Source organism: Pinus tabuliformis, chromosome 3_2 (assembly GCF_031772625.1).
Source record: "Pinus tabuliformis cultivar Carrire ecotype Pingquan chromosome 3_2, CPIR1, whole genome shotgun sequence".
NCBI lineage: Eukaryota > Viridiplantae > Streptophyta > Pinopsida > Pinales > Pinaceae > Pinus > Pinus tabuliformis.
In genome coordinates this window covers 998,214,350-998,226,704 of record NC_142302.1, presented here as the reverse complement: position 1 = coordinate 998,226,704, position 12,355 = coordinate 998,214,350, and the positions used below count along the sequence as shown (strand labels likewise).

General features: G+C 39.6%; 1 protein-coding gene across 1 annotated transcript in view; it reads left to right on the top strand.

Annotated features, from left to right (window-relative positions):
* Positions 1-12,355, top strand: part of LOC149183976 (trans-Golgi network-localized SYP41-interacting protein 1-like) — a 102,650-nt gene that overhangs the window by 70,407 nt on the left and 19,888 nt on the right.

Genomic DNA, 12,355 nt, shown 5'->3' with positions numbered 1-12,355 from the left:
ACTTCATTTGGAGAAGCACCAATCAAGTTAGATCAAGGAAGAAAAGGAGACCCAAAAAGAGTGAAGAAGAGGAAGACTAGAAGGAAAAGAACAAAGTCTTTGAAAGGTGTTCTTGGGCTAAATATCCCACACCTGCGAAAGAATTAGGGCATCACCTTGCTGCAGTAATATTAAATTGCAGACTTTCCAAGAGACGCCGAAGTTTCGGTGACAAGAAGTTAAGTTTGCAAGCTGAGTAGTCAAGGGATAGAAAGTTGTCCAAACAAAGAAGAAAGGAAGCAAAAATTCACCATAATTGTGTCACACGTGCCATCTAGGGTTTTTGCAACAGGTGCAAAAAGTTGCAGTCATAATTGCAGGTCTGAATTTCTGATCATGGGAGAAGTTGTAGCTGCTAAGAGGCAAGTTTGACTTGAGTTGACTTTGTGAGAAAGAAGTTCTTTAAGGAGAAGTTTGACATGGTCTTGGAGGGATCTTTGTTAAAGGTCTTGGAATTCGTCATCTGAACATTTTATAAGAAGAACATAATTCTTGTGGGTTTTCCTCTCAAGAGGAGAGGTTTGGGGCCTGGCTTACAGCCTACATCTTGTGTCCTCTTGTCTCATTGATCTTCATAGTTTGGTAGCTGTTTCATAAGAACACTAATAATAATAAAGTGAAAGAAGAAGCTAATCAAATTAAATAAAAATACATCACAGGTAGTTATTAAGGTAAGAGAAATCAACTAATCTAGTTGCCCTAGATTACTCAACAAGAACTATGTATAGAAGAATTTGAGGAGGCAATATGTGAAGAAAATGAAAGAAGACTTCGTGGGAAGATGCATCTATAAGATAAGATAAGTGATCAACATCTGATATCTAGAAGGATTAGCTATGACATTTTCATGAAGACGGTATGAGGACCCTGATATGTATGTCGGAAAAGGAAAACCTTGGTAATATGTGTCTTGGAGATGTATTCATACATGTGCAGGATGTTGATGCTACTAGAAACTGATGTCATGACAAAAAAAAAGGCCATGATAAAAGGGTAACTTTGATTTAATGTTCATTTTGATTCTTGAAAGCATCTGGTTGGGTTGTTACAGGGCTACCAAAAGAGGGATGTAGAAAGTCACCTACAACTAGTACTCATGAGATTGGATGGAAGATCTTGAAAGAAACATGACTTGGAAAAGGTAGTTGTATGAAGGAAAGTCAGATGATATCTAGAAGATCTCTTTCTGATGAAGAGAAGGATGACATGACTATTGGTTCAACCCCATGGTTCATTAAAGGGAAGTGATGAAGAAGATGGCCGATGCCCTACAAGCAGATCTAGAAGATGAAGGCTCCATGATGAAGAAGTTGAAGTTCATGACATGATACCGAAATGAGGAGCCCTACAAGCCACTGATAGTACGATGATCTCCACCAAAGAAGTTGATAGCTACTGTTGATAACAAGTCCCTAGTTAAGAGGGAGCTTGGGCAAGTCACTAGGTAAGAGGGAACTTGGGTATATTCCTTTTATAGGAATTAGTAGATCCTCCCTAGTTGACAGGGAGAGATAGCACATCATTCTTGTCTTCATGTTATGAAGAATGAATGAAGGACTGGGTAAGCATATGAATTCCAATACTCTTTGAGGATGTGGTAGGGTATCTAGTAGATAAGAGTAGTGGAAGAGGAAATTCCTTGAGGATGTGTTAATCCAAGACAGGAATAGTCCTAAAAGGACATACCTTGAGAACATCTGGATGGGGTATGTGCCTTGAGAGACAATGATGAAGGTGTCTATTTGTCATTGTCTCCCCAACATTGTGCTCTTATCTTGTGGAGAGATAAGATGTTAGTCAAGGCCTTGCTATGCGACAATGCTGGTTGATATAATGAGATGCAATGGGATAAGATGAAATAATAGCTTATGAGATGGCTTACCAATCTGACTTTTCTTATGAGAATTCTTCAATATGAGAATGTCCAAGTACCTTGTATGGATTATGAATATCTCCCTAGTTAAGAGGGAGTGTTGAAAGGAGAGAGAGAGGCTCGTCCTTTTTACAATGTCATTATGTTGTGATCCAAGGCCAAAAAATAAGGGGGCTGATTCCACAAAGCCAGAGCCAGGGGGCCGATTTTGAAAGAAATTGAAATAGGATTAAATTTTAATATTATAAAGGGAACATTGAAAATCTCAATAAGGGGAAAATGCATCAATAAGATGACAATGACTGCTGGTATATGAAGAAAGGATGGCCCCTAATGCTTTCATTGGCCAATGTGTGTAATTGTTAGTTAATGTGTAAGAGGCATATCTAGGGCATGTTCTTGTTTGAAGAATTTGCTTTGAGGGTCATGTAGAACTTTCTGCGTTCTTGCTTCCAATGTAAAACATTGTTGGAATATTTACCAACACTGAGCAGGGGAGGGGGGATGCGGGATCAGTATTGGACACACAATCTTAATCATATCATGTAAACATTAAACTGTTAACAACACCATTCAAAAATGTGTAACATCAAGCATAGTACACGACATTTTTAGATGGAAACCCAAATGGGAAAAAACCACAATGCTTTTAATATATGTCCTGAAGATTACATCAACAAGAAGCTCCAACTTCCAAGATTCTCTAACAATGATTGGAAGGAGGCTCTAACCCCCTGGTTTTATCAACTCCAACTAAAAGGATATGCCAACACCTTGGTTTTACCATCTCCAACTGGAAGGATGCTCCAACACCTTGCTAGCATCAATTTGCTGCCCTAGTACCACCCTGAAGTGTTCTCAAGCTCCAACTTGACGGAGACTTCAATCTCCACCCTGCACTTCCTTGCCACCTTGAAGAAAGAAATATATGTTAGATCACACCGGCTACCCTACTTAGTCATTGCACCTGATCACTGCACTTCATAAGCACTGCTTTGATCACTGTCCAACCACGACTGTCAATGACCTTGGTGCCATTGCTGTTAATACCACATTAGTAGCAATATTGATCACTTGTTGTTATCAATTTGATCAACATTGGTCAACACACTTCAACAAGTCTGTAGACTCACTCAACCATAAACTCTGTCTTGGCAAATATGCAGATTACAAGTTCAACAAATAATTTTGACATTTATATGGTTTATTATCAGCTCTCTTTCAACCATAATCAATAGTGCATTTAACCCTAGACATAGTCTTCAACCTCATTGTCATGTCAATAACTTCAAACTGTAATATTCTAAGGAGATTTATTTGCGCTAGGTTATTCTTAAGCAACTAGGGTTTTACCCACATAATTCTTTCTAGAATTAGAAACAATTATTCCAGCATAAACATAACTTTCAGTAAACAATTCTATTCATCAATATGTCAAACCATATAGTGTAAGGCAACAATTCAATAGGATTAATGTAATCCGAAAGCCAACTATCCAAATATAGCCAACGAATTCCAGTACAGTTCTAACAATTTGAATCTAATTTGAATTCCATAAAACTTAAATCTACTTCCTATCAACTGGTTCGTTCAATTATGAACAAAGAGGCTACCTGGCTTCTTGTCTTGCTATAGGGTTATCTACCTTGTGAATTAAGTTTTAGAACAGGGCTGTAAGACTACACGGTGACTGAAAGGCTAAGTTGGATTCTGCTCTGCCCTGTGACCACATAATCTAGCAGGGCCCTAGGAGGGGGAACCTATGGGACAACTACTAGACCTAGTGACGACAATGGGACAGAGGCCCACTGTCACCTCAGTTAGTGTCCCCAGCTCTTTACGGACTTTCACCGATGGGAGGAGTCCTGGCAAGAGGAAATCACTTGTAATGAATATGTCAATGACTAGGTATGAAGTGATTTCACAAGGCCCATTCAAGGAGAGACACAATAAAGGCTCAATGCTTCAAGGAAGCTAAGGGCTCTCCAAGAAAGACCTAGGATGGAGATCAAGACTTAGGGCTTGAGATTTGCAATGATAATAGGTATGCCTAAGATCAAGACTCCAAAGGTGAGATAGGACCTCTCAAGAAGCTTTATAAGATGATTTGACACTTCAAATAGGCTCTTTGCTTTTCTTGAGAGACCTATTAAGGACTTATGCTAGACCTAGGGTTTTTAGGGATAATCGTGGGAAGAAATTCCTCCAAGGTATTCACTAGGTCAAGGTAAGAGAGAGGAAAGGGTCTCTTATGATTTATTCTATCGAATACAAGGCTCATACAACCCTCAAGGAAGCCACCTATCCAAGAAAAACAAGCTAGATTCCCTTCTAGGACACAAGGATTTATGGAGAACTAACCTTGAGAATTCCTTCAAAATTTGAGATTGTCAAGGGGAAACACTAAGGAAGAGTTTTATTCAAATGGATTCCCAAAATTCCTTCTCCAAGAGAATTTGCTATCATAAGTTATGAAAAAGCCATCCATAAGTGAGCCAAAATGACGACATCATGATGAAGAAGCGCCGTTGGAGGGCCTTGTTGAGTCCTCTAAGTGCTATGATGATAGAAAACGCTCCAATAAAGATTAATTAGGGGATGCCCCCTAATTTTCTATGCAAGTCATCATGTGGTGCCCCATAGTGGTTTTGGGGCACAAATACTAGTCACGTGGGTCTCCAAGTGAAAGAAAAGCCTATGCAATGCTCCAAATGAGGGTTCTGATGATGGTACGTGCCCTCCCATGTCTCAAGGATGAGTCAAAACTCCTCTAGGCCTTGGATCAGTTGTGATGATCATGCTAAGCCAACTACGACACACTGGTCCAAGTGCATCATCTCGCGAATAATGTGGGGCAATGAACAAACTTTTGAAGGTGTTGAAGGTGCCCATGGCATGAAATCATACAAGCAACTAAAAAGTCCCATGATCTCCACTAAAGAAGAAAGTTGTTGTTGGAAGCAAGTCCCTAGTTAAGAGGGAGCTTGGAAGCAAGTCCCTAGTTGAGAGGGAGCTTGGACAAGTCCATGGATAAGAGGGAGCTTGGGTACATTCCTTTTACAGGAATGAGTATATCCTCCCTAGTTGAGAGGGAGAGATAGACACATCATTCTTGTCTTCACTTTGGGAAGAAAGAATGGAGGGTTGGGTAAGCATCTCACATCCGATACTCTTTGAGGATGTGGTAGGGAATCCAAGATTAGAGTAGTCATAGAGGACCGATATTCTTTGAGGATTGGGAATCCAAGATAAGAATAGCCCTGGAACGACATACCATGTCAACACCGGAGTGTGGTATGTTCCTTGAGAGACAATGATGAAGGTGTCTATAAATCATTGGTCTTGGCAGCATTGTGCTAGGATCTTGTGGAGAGATAGAGTTGTTAGTCAAGGCCTTGCTATGTGACAATGCTGGATCATATGATGCTACACATATGGGTTACCAATCCGACTCTTCTTATGAGAATTCTTCAGAAATGTCCAAGTACCTTGCATGGATTATGAATACCTCCCTAGTGAAGAGAGAGTGTTGAAATATGTAACTAGGTTTGGTCTTCATAATGACATATGTAATCATGATTTTATGTATTTAATGAAAAGAGAAAAAATATATTTATTATTGTTGTCCTTGAGGCATGGGTTTCATGCTCAAGAGAAATTTATTTTTAGGTCAAGCACCCATTGAGTGCTTCTCGGGCTTGTTATTTAGTCTACAAGTCAATTGAGTCATTGTCATGTATTGAAGACCCATTTGGGCATGTTACATATTGTAAAAAGAATTTATTTGTGTCAAAATCAATGTGGAAAAAGTCGAAGTCGGGATTAATTCGGCAAGGGTCCAAAAGTTGAAAAACTCGGCAAAGTCGGCAAAAAGTCGGCAAAATTAAAAAAATACAAAAATATTCATTTTTAAAAAAATCCGGACTTTTTCAATAAAATCCCGACTTTTTCAATAAAATCCCGATTTTTTCAATAAAATCCCGATTTTTTCAAAGAAAAAAAAATCATTAAAGAAACTACCACGATTTTTTGGAAAAAGTCCCGATTTAATCCCGACTTTTTCGATTTAATCCCGATTTTTTCGTTTCTTAAAAAGTCGGCAAAAAATCGGCCGATTTAATCCTTTTCTTGAAAAAATCGCATTTTGGGGAATAAATCCCGATTTTATCGGGACTTTTTCCACACTGGTCAAAATAGAGTCAAAAGACCCTCCAGGACTTTGTCATGGTGCAAAGATCAAGTTGGCCTACATGAAGGGACAAGTAAGCCTAAGATAGCAACTCGTACCCCTCACAAGCCTATAAATAAAAAGGAACTCGACCTCATTTGGAGACTCACTCAAGCAAGTTCGATCTTCTCAAGATAGAACCTGGAAAAGGACGAAAATGAAGGAGAAGAACTAGATCGAAGTTTTTGGCCTTCTCTCTCTCTCTCTCTCTCTCGTCTTAGGGTTTCTACATTCGCTGGGCAGAAGAATTTGCTGGAAAAAAGAGTTTGTTGGGCAGGTTGAAGTTGCAGAAGAATTTGTTGGGCAGGTCGAAGTTGCAGAAGAGTTTGCTAGGCAGGTTGAAGTTGCAGAAGAATTTGCTGGATAGGTCGAAGTTGCAAAAGAATTTGCTGGGCAGGTCAAAGATCCAGAAGAATTTTCTCAGTGAGTCGAAATTGCAAAAGTTGCTGGATGCAAGGTTTGACTTGGCCTTGGATGGTCTCGGTCAAGGGTCATAGGTCTTGGAATTCATCAATTGAAGTTCTATAAGAAGAGAAGAATTATTGTGGGTTTTCCTCTTAGTTGGAGAGATTTTGGCCCTGGCTGATCTCCTACATCTTGTGTCCTATTGTCTCATTGATTTTATTGTCTGGTAGCTGTTTGATGATAAAGAACACTAATAATAACCAAGTGTAAGAAGAAGCTAATCAAGTTAAGTAAAAATACATCACAAACAGTTATCAAAGTAAGAGAAATCACCTAATCTAGTTGCCCCTAGATTTCTCAACACTTGAGAGACCTGCTAAGGACTTACACTAGACCTAGGGTTTTTAGGGATGATCGTGGGAAGAAATTCCTCCAAGGTATTCACCAGGTCAAGGTAAGAGAGAGGAAAGGGCCTCTTATGATTTATTATATTGAATACAAGGCTCATACAACCCTCAAGGAAGCCACCTATCTAAGAAAAACAAACTAGATTCCCTTACAGGGCACAAGGATTTATGGAGAACTAACCTTGAGAATTCCTTCAAAATTTGAGATCATCAAGGGGAAACACTAAGGAAGAGTTCTATTTGAATGGAGAGCCAAAATGATGACGTCATGATGAAGAAGGGCCATTGGAGGGCCTTGTTGAGTCCTCTAAGTGCCATGATGATAGAAATGCCTCCAATAAAGATGAATTAGGGGATGACCCCTAATTTTCCATGCAAGTCACCATGTGGTGCCCCATAGTGGTTTTGGGGCACAAATGCTAGTCTCATGGGTTTCCAAGTGAAAGAAAAGCCTGTGCAATGCTCCAAATGAGGGCTCTGATGATGGTGATGTGAAGAATCGATTACCCGATTCCTACTGCAGCAACTGATGTTAATTCTTCTAATTGTTAATTCGATTAAACAATTTACTTGCTGTGTGCTAGGACAAATATCGAATTAAATACATTGCATCCTACACAAAGATTTTTTTTTTAAACTAAATACAACACAGGAGAGAAATAATCATCACACACATCTCTACACAATTATTTTTGGACAAATGTCCCCGGAAAAACCTAGTGGGAAAACCGGTGTAGCAACTGAGGGTTTGTATTATTAAGTAGTAGTAAATCTAAGTACAATTCGTTGGATGTCCAACTGGCTATCCAATATAGAGAGAAACTGGACAAAAAGAGTAGTGAGATGATCTCACCCCATCACTGGAAGAAACGACATTGATCTGCACTAGAGATGAGCCTCTGCGTCACTCCCACGCAGTCACTGCATCGCTGCAGATGGGACTGCGTTGCACTTCCTTCTGATCCTCTACTGGCTAGAAACTTCAGCTCTCAGGCCTCCTAATCTCACACCCTGGCTTCTGGATTTGAAACCCGACTTCCTTAGCAGAATTTCGATTTCCCTTTGAAGCTCTGCGCTGCCATAGCGTAGCTCTGCGTGGCCCTGCGTCAGCCTCTCTGGACGTCTCTCTACCATCTCTTCCTTGTACTCTCTGGTCCAAGAAAACTTCCCTCCGGATACTATCCCTGCCCTCACTGCAAGATATCACTTCAAATCTCTCTTTGGCAATTGCTGCGCTGCTCTCTTCAGGAATTCGACCTTTGATCTTTTCCAAATGCCCATCAAGCCTCCTCTTATAATCCTCCAGTTGAGAACCAATAGCCTAGATTAGATGCTAATCAATGGCTCTGATCATTTTGGTTTGATCCTCATCTTCTTCTAGAAGTTTCATCCACAGTTTGATTAATACCCTTTAATTATTTTAATTTCCTAAGTTTAGACTTAGGCTTCTATTAAAAATAATTATTATTTTAATAAAACTGTCTCCAGGTGGAATTTTCCAAAACTTTTTTTGGGTATTGTGGAATACGTGTGTCCAAGCCTCCCTGCAAATTTTGAGGCTTAGAGCACATCCGATGCTACCAGAAATCAACAGGTGAATGCCCTCCCATGTCTCAAGGATGAGACAAACCTCCTCTCGGCCTTGGATCAACTGCCATGATCATGATAAGCCAGCTAGGGCACATTGGTCCAAGTGCATCATCTCACGAATAATGTGGGGCAATGAACGAACTTTTGAAGGTGTTGAAGGTATCCATGGGATGAAATGATGCTCTAACACATAATGGAGTCCCATGGCTCTCAACGCATTCCCTAGGGGTGTTAATGTGATCCTCTGGTGGGCTTGGGCCCTAATTAAGTTGTCCAACCCATGATGAAACCACTTTCCAATTACATGTAAGATCTAATGTGCTTCCTCACCATCAGGTATAATAATTCAATAGTGCATCTAAGTGAACCAGTTACCAAACTTGTTAATCAAGGGCACAATTGAGACTTCATAATGGGTTTCCCTTCCAAATTTGGGGCTTTAAGCTTGTAATAGTGTTACCTCCATAGGTAGGAGTGGCTAATAAACAACTCTATTAGGTGTTCCCAGCCCCTAAGGGGAAAGATAGGTCCAAGGTACATCCTTCAATTGATAGTGGTCATGTGAATACTAATGAGATGGATGGGGACACAACAGTCTTAAGGCCAAATGCCATGGGTTCAAGGGTGGTAATGATGCGGATGTCCACATATTTAGGTGTATAGATGTAAGAGTGAGCAATCATGGATACATGAGTCACCCCATCCTTTGTTTTTCCAACCTTCTTCATTTGCCTTTTGCATTTTCTTGATTTTTATTTATTATATTGCTCGGGGCTCCAAGAGATGGGAGCACGCTCTATATGATATAAACAATTATTACCCCTTTAAGGTGGAGTAGTTCATCGCCCACTAGGGTTTGGGACATGCATGGGTTCCTTAATGATGTGGGGGGGGCACTCATGGGGCCCTAGGAACCAGGGTGATGGCCATAATGAAGAGGTAGAGCTCATGTTTGGCTTTTTCCCATGCGCTATTTTTAATGTCCCGACCATCTTTTGCATTTTTTGATATTCTTTTCTTTTGTTTGTGGCCATGATATGCTTTTAACTCGTTATTTTCGCTGCATCACCCTTCAGGGCAACATTTCCAGGGCCAAACCAAACATGTGGACAAGGGTAGGGGGTGTACCAGAGCCTTGTGGACCTAGTGGTCATGTGGACCTAGAGTGGGAAGACGATGAAATAGGGCTTGTAATGTGTGAAGGGGAGTGAAAAATGTGAAATGAGAAAACAAGATTGTGCTACCAAAATTGGGGTTTCCCACAGGACTAGGATTGAGGATTAACCTCCCATTTAAGGTGAGGGAACAAAACTACAGTCAAAAACCTTCCTTCTTCCAAGTCACCCAATAATCCATGCCCAATTTGCCCAAGGAAAAACAAGTATAAGCACTGGATTGCACAATGAAAATCATACCTTTAGGATTTGGATGGCCCACCTTCAAACAAATGCTCTTAACAAATGGGCGAGGGAACACATGACTGGCTTAGGGAGCGGAGATCAAGTGGCACAATATCGGCTACATTGGTGGCTGTCAAGTGTTGCTTGCTGCTGGCTGAGGACAAATGTAGAAAAAATCCCCTACGGGTTACGTTGAAAATGTGTGGCATGAAAATGCATTGAAGAATGCATCAAAGCTTGGTTTATGAAAAAGGAATATGAATGTAGGAGAAAAAATCCCCTATGGGTCACGTTGAAAATGTGTGGCATGAAAATGCATCGAAGAATGCATCAAAGCTTGGTTTATGAAAAAGGAATTTACGAAGCGCAAAGTGATTCCATGTTTGGTCATATGTGGTATCTGGCTAGCATGAACCTTGACCATATGTCAAGATAAGTCTATTTCAACTTTTCAGGTATATACACAGATTTATGCACTAGAACTAAAATGCATTACTTGGGAATCCAAATAAGTGCCGAGACACATCCATGAGGTACAAATAGTTAAATCTGTCAACTCTGGATTTTTTGATAGGGCCTTTCAGAGATAGAAATATCAGTAGTGCTGTAGGTGTTTAATATTTTTATTATATCAAATTTAAAGCAGGTCTTGGGTTTAGGATCAAAATTTCAGTAGAACTAATGATAATAAATTTACTGGTTCAATGTTCTTTGGAAAGGATTAGTTCAAATCTGCAGTAATTAAACTGATTTCAGATCCGGTTTATGCTTGGAAAAGTGTGCCCTAAGGGGTGGAACTTCTTGTCATATGTTTGATATATTTTCTCTTGGGTTTCCTAGTGTATTGCGTTGAAGTAAGATAAAATATTGTCCACTCTTTGCTACTGTAAAATAATATTTTGGATCAGCCCTAAGGTTGAAGTTAACAGGGATTGGATCTGGGACACTTCCTTGCAAGGTAAAATTTCTGATTGCATTAAACTACATATTCTTGAAATTTCTACGTTGTTTGCCCTCGAAAGGTAAACAGGGGAATCCTGCTACCCAAAATAGGTATTTTCTTAAATCTGAAAATCTGTTGTGTTGGAGCACAAGCAAGACGAGACAAAAGATGGCAGAAAAGGCCTTAAGCCGTCTTCAACACAATGTATTGATCTCTTGGTATGAATTTGTAGTACATCAGTTTGACCATTCTAGATCCATATCTCACTAGGAACTCATCAGTGGATCATGACAACACCTCATCAAAGACAAGGATTACAACTCATGACAATTGTGATCTTGGACTTTGTGATTGCCTAGGGACACAATCTAACAAAATCCATAAATTACAAGAGAAGTGATTGTTAAATGATTGCCACTGATGACTTATAATTGTATAGCAATCCTTTTATGTTATGCCCCAAATGGAAAATAAGTTAATAACAAGTGGTGTAAGAGCAAGGGATTCTTAGAATGACATCTTCAAGGAGTACAATTCTGTCCTGGAGCTATAACTTTTGATTGGGATATCCAAACTCAGGTGCTGCTTGATTTTTTTTGGAAAGAAGCCATCTACAAGTATCTGTGGTTAAAATTCATCAGAATTGGCTCATGAATCTAAGAGATGGAGTCTGTAGAAGTTGGGATTCAAGTTTAGTCCTGAAAGAGCTACTAAAAGTGCTGTGTTGTACTAAACTCTTCATATCTTTTGATTCCAAACTCTAAATTAAGGCCTGCTTGATTTTCTAGAAAGAAGACACCTAGTAGTGTCTCTGATCAAAATCTTAAAAAATTAGTGAGAATCCCTAGGACATAGGGTCTGTGCAAAGTAGGGTTCATATGTGAAATCTTCCAAAAAATAGTCGAGTGCAATTGATTGAAAATATCTCAAGGTTCCCTCATCCAAATTCAACGTGACTTGATTCTCGTGAAAGAAAACATCTGAAGGTGTTACAAATCAAAATTTCAGATTATTTGGTGTGAAAATGAAGGATCTACAATCTGTATAAGTTTTCTCTCTGAAGAAAGGCTAAAAGTAGTAGGGTTTGGGAAATTTGTCATAACTTCACTTTGGCATGTCCGAATCGAGACCAAATGCATTGGGATAAAGTATTAGGATCTGGTAAATTGGGCATAGCTTCACCATGGCAGATTCAAATTTATTGAGACAAAGTGCATTGGGCAGAATATATTTCTGATTGTTACAAGTTAAAATTTCACCAAAAGTGGAACAAAAACCTTCGGGATATAACGAGTAAATGGTTGGTCTGTATACTGGTTTCCATAGAAGGGTCCGAAACACTAGGCAAGCTTAAATTTGTCATAACTTTTGATTGGCATTCGAGGGGCATTTGGAAGTGGAAATAGAGGATAATATTTATTTGAAATTGTGGAATTCGTGGGTTCTTAAAAGGCCCCAATTGTTTGAAGC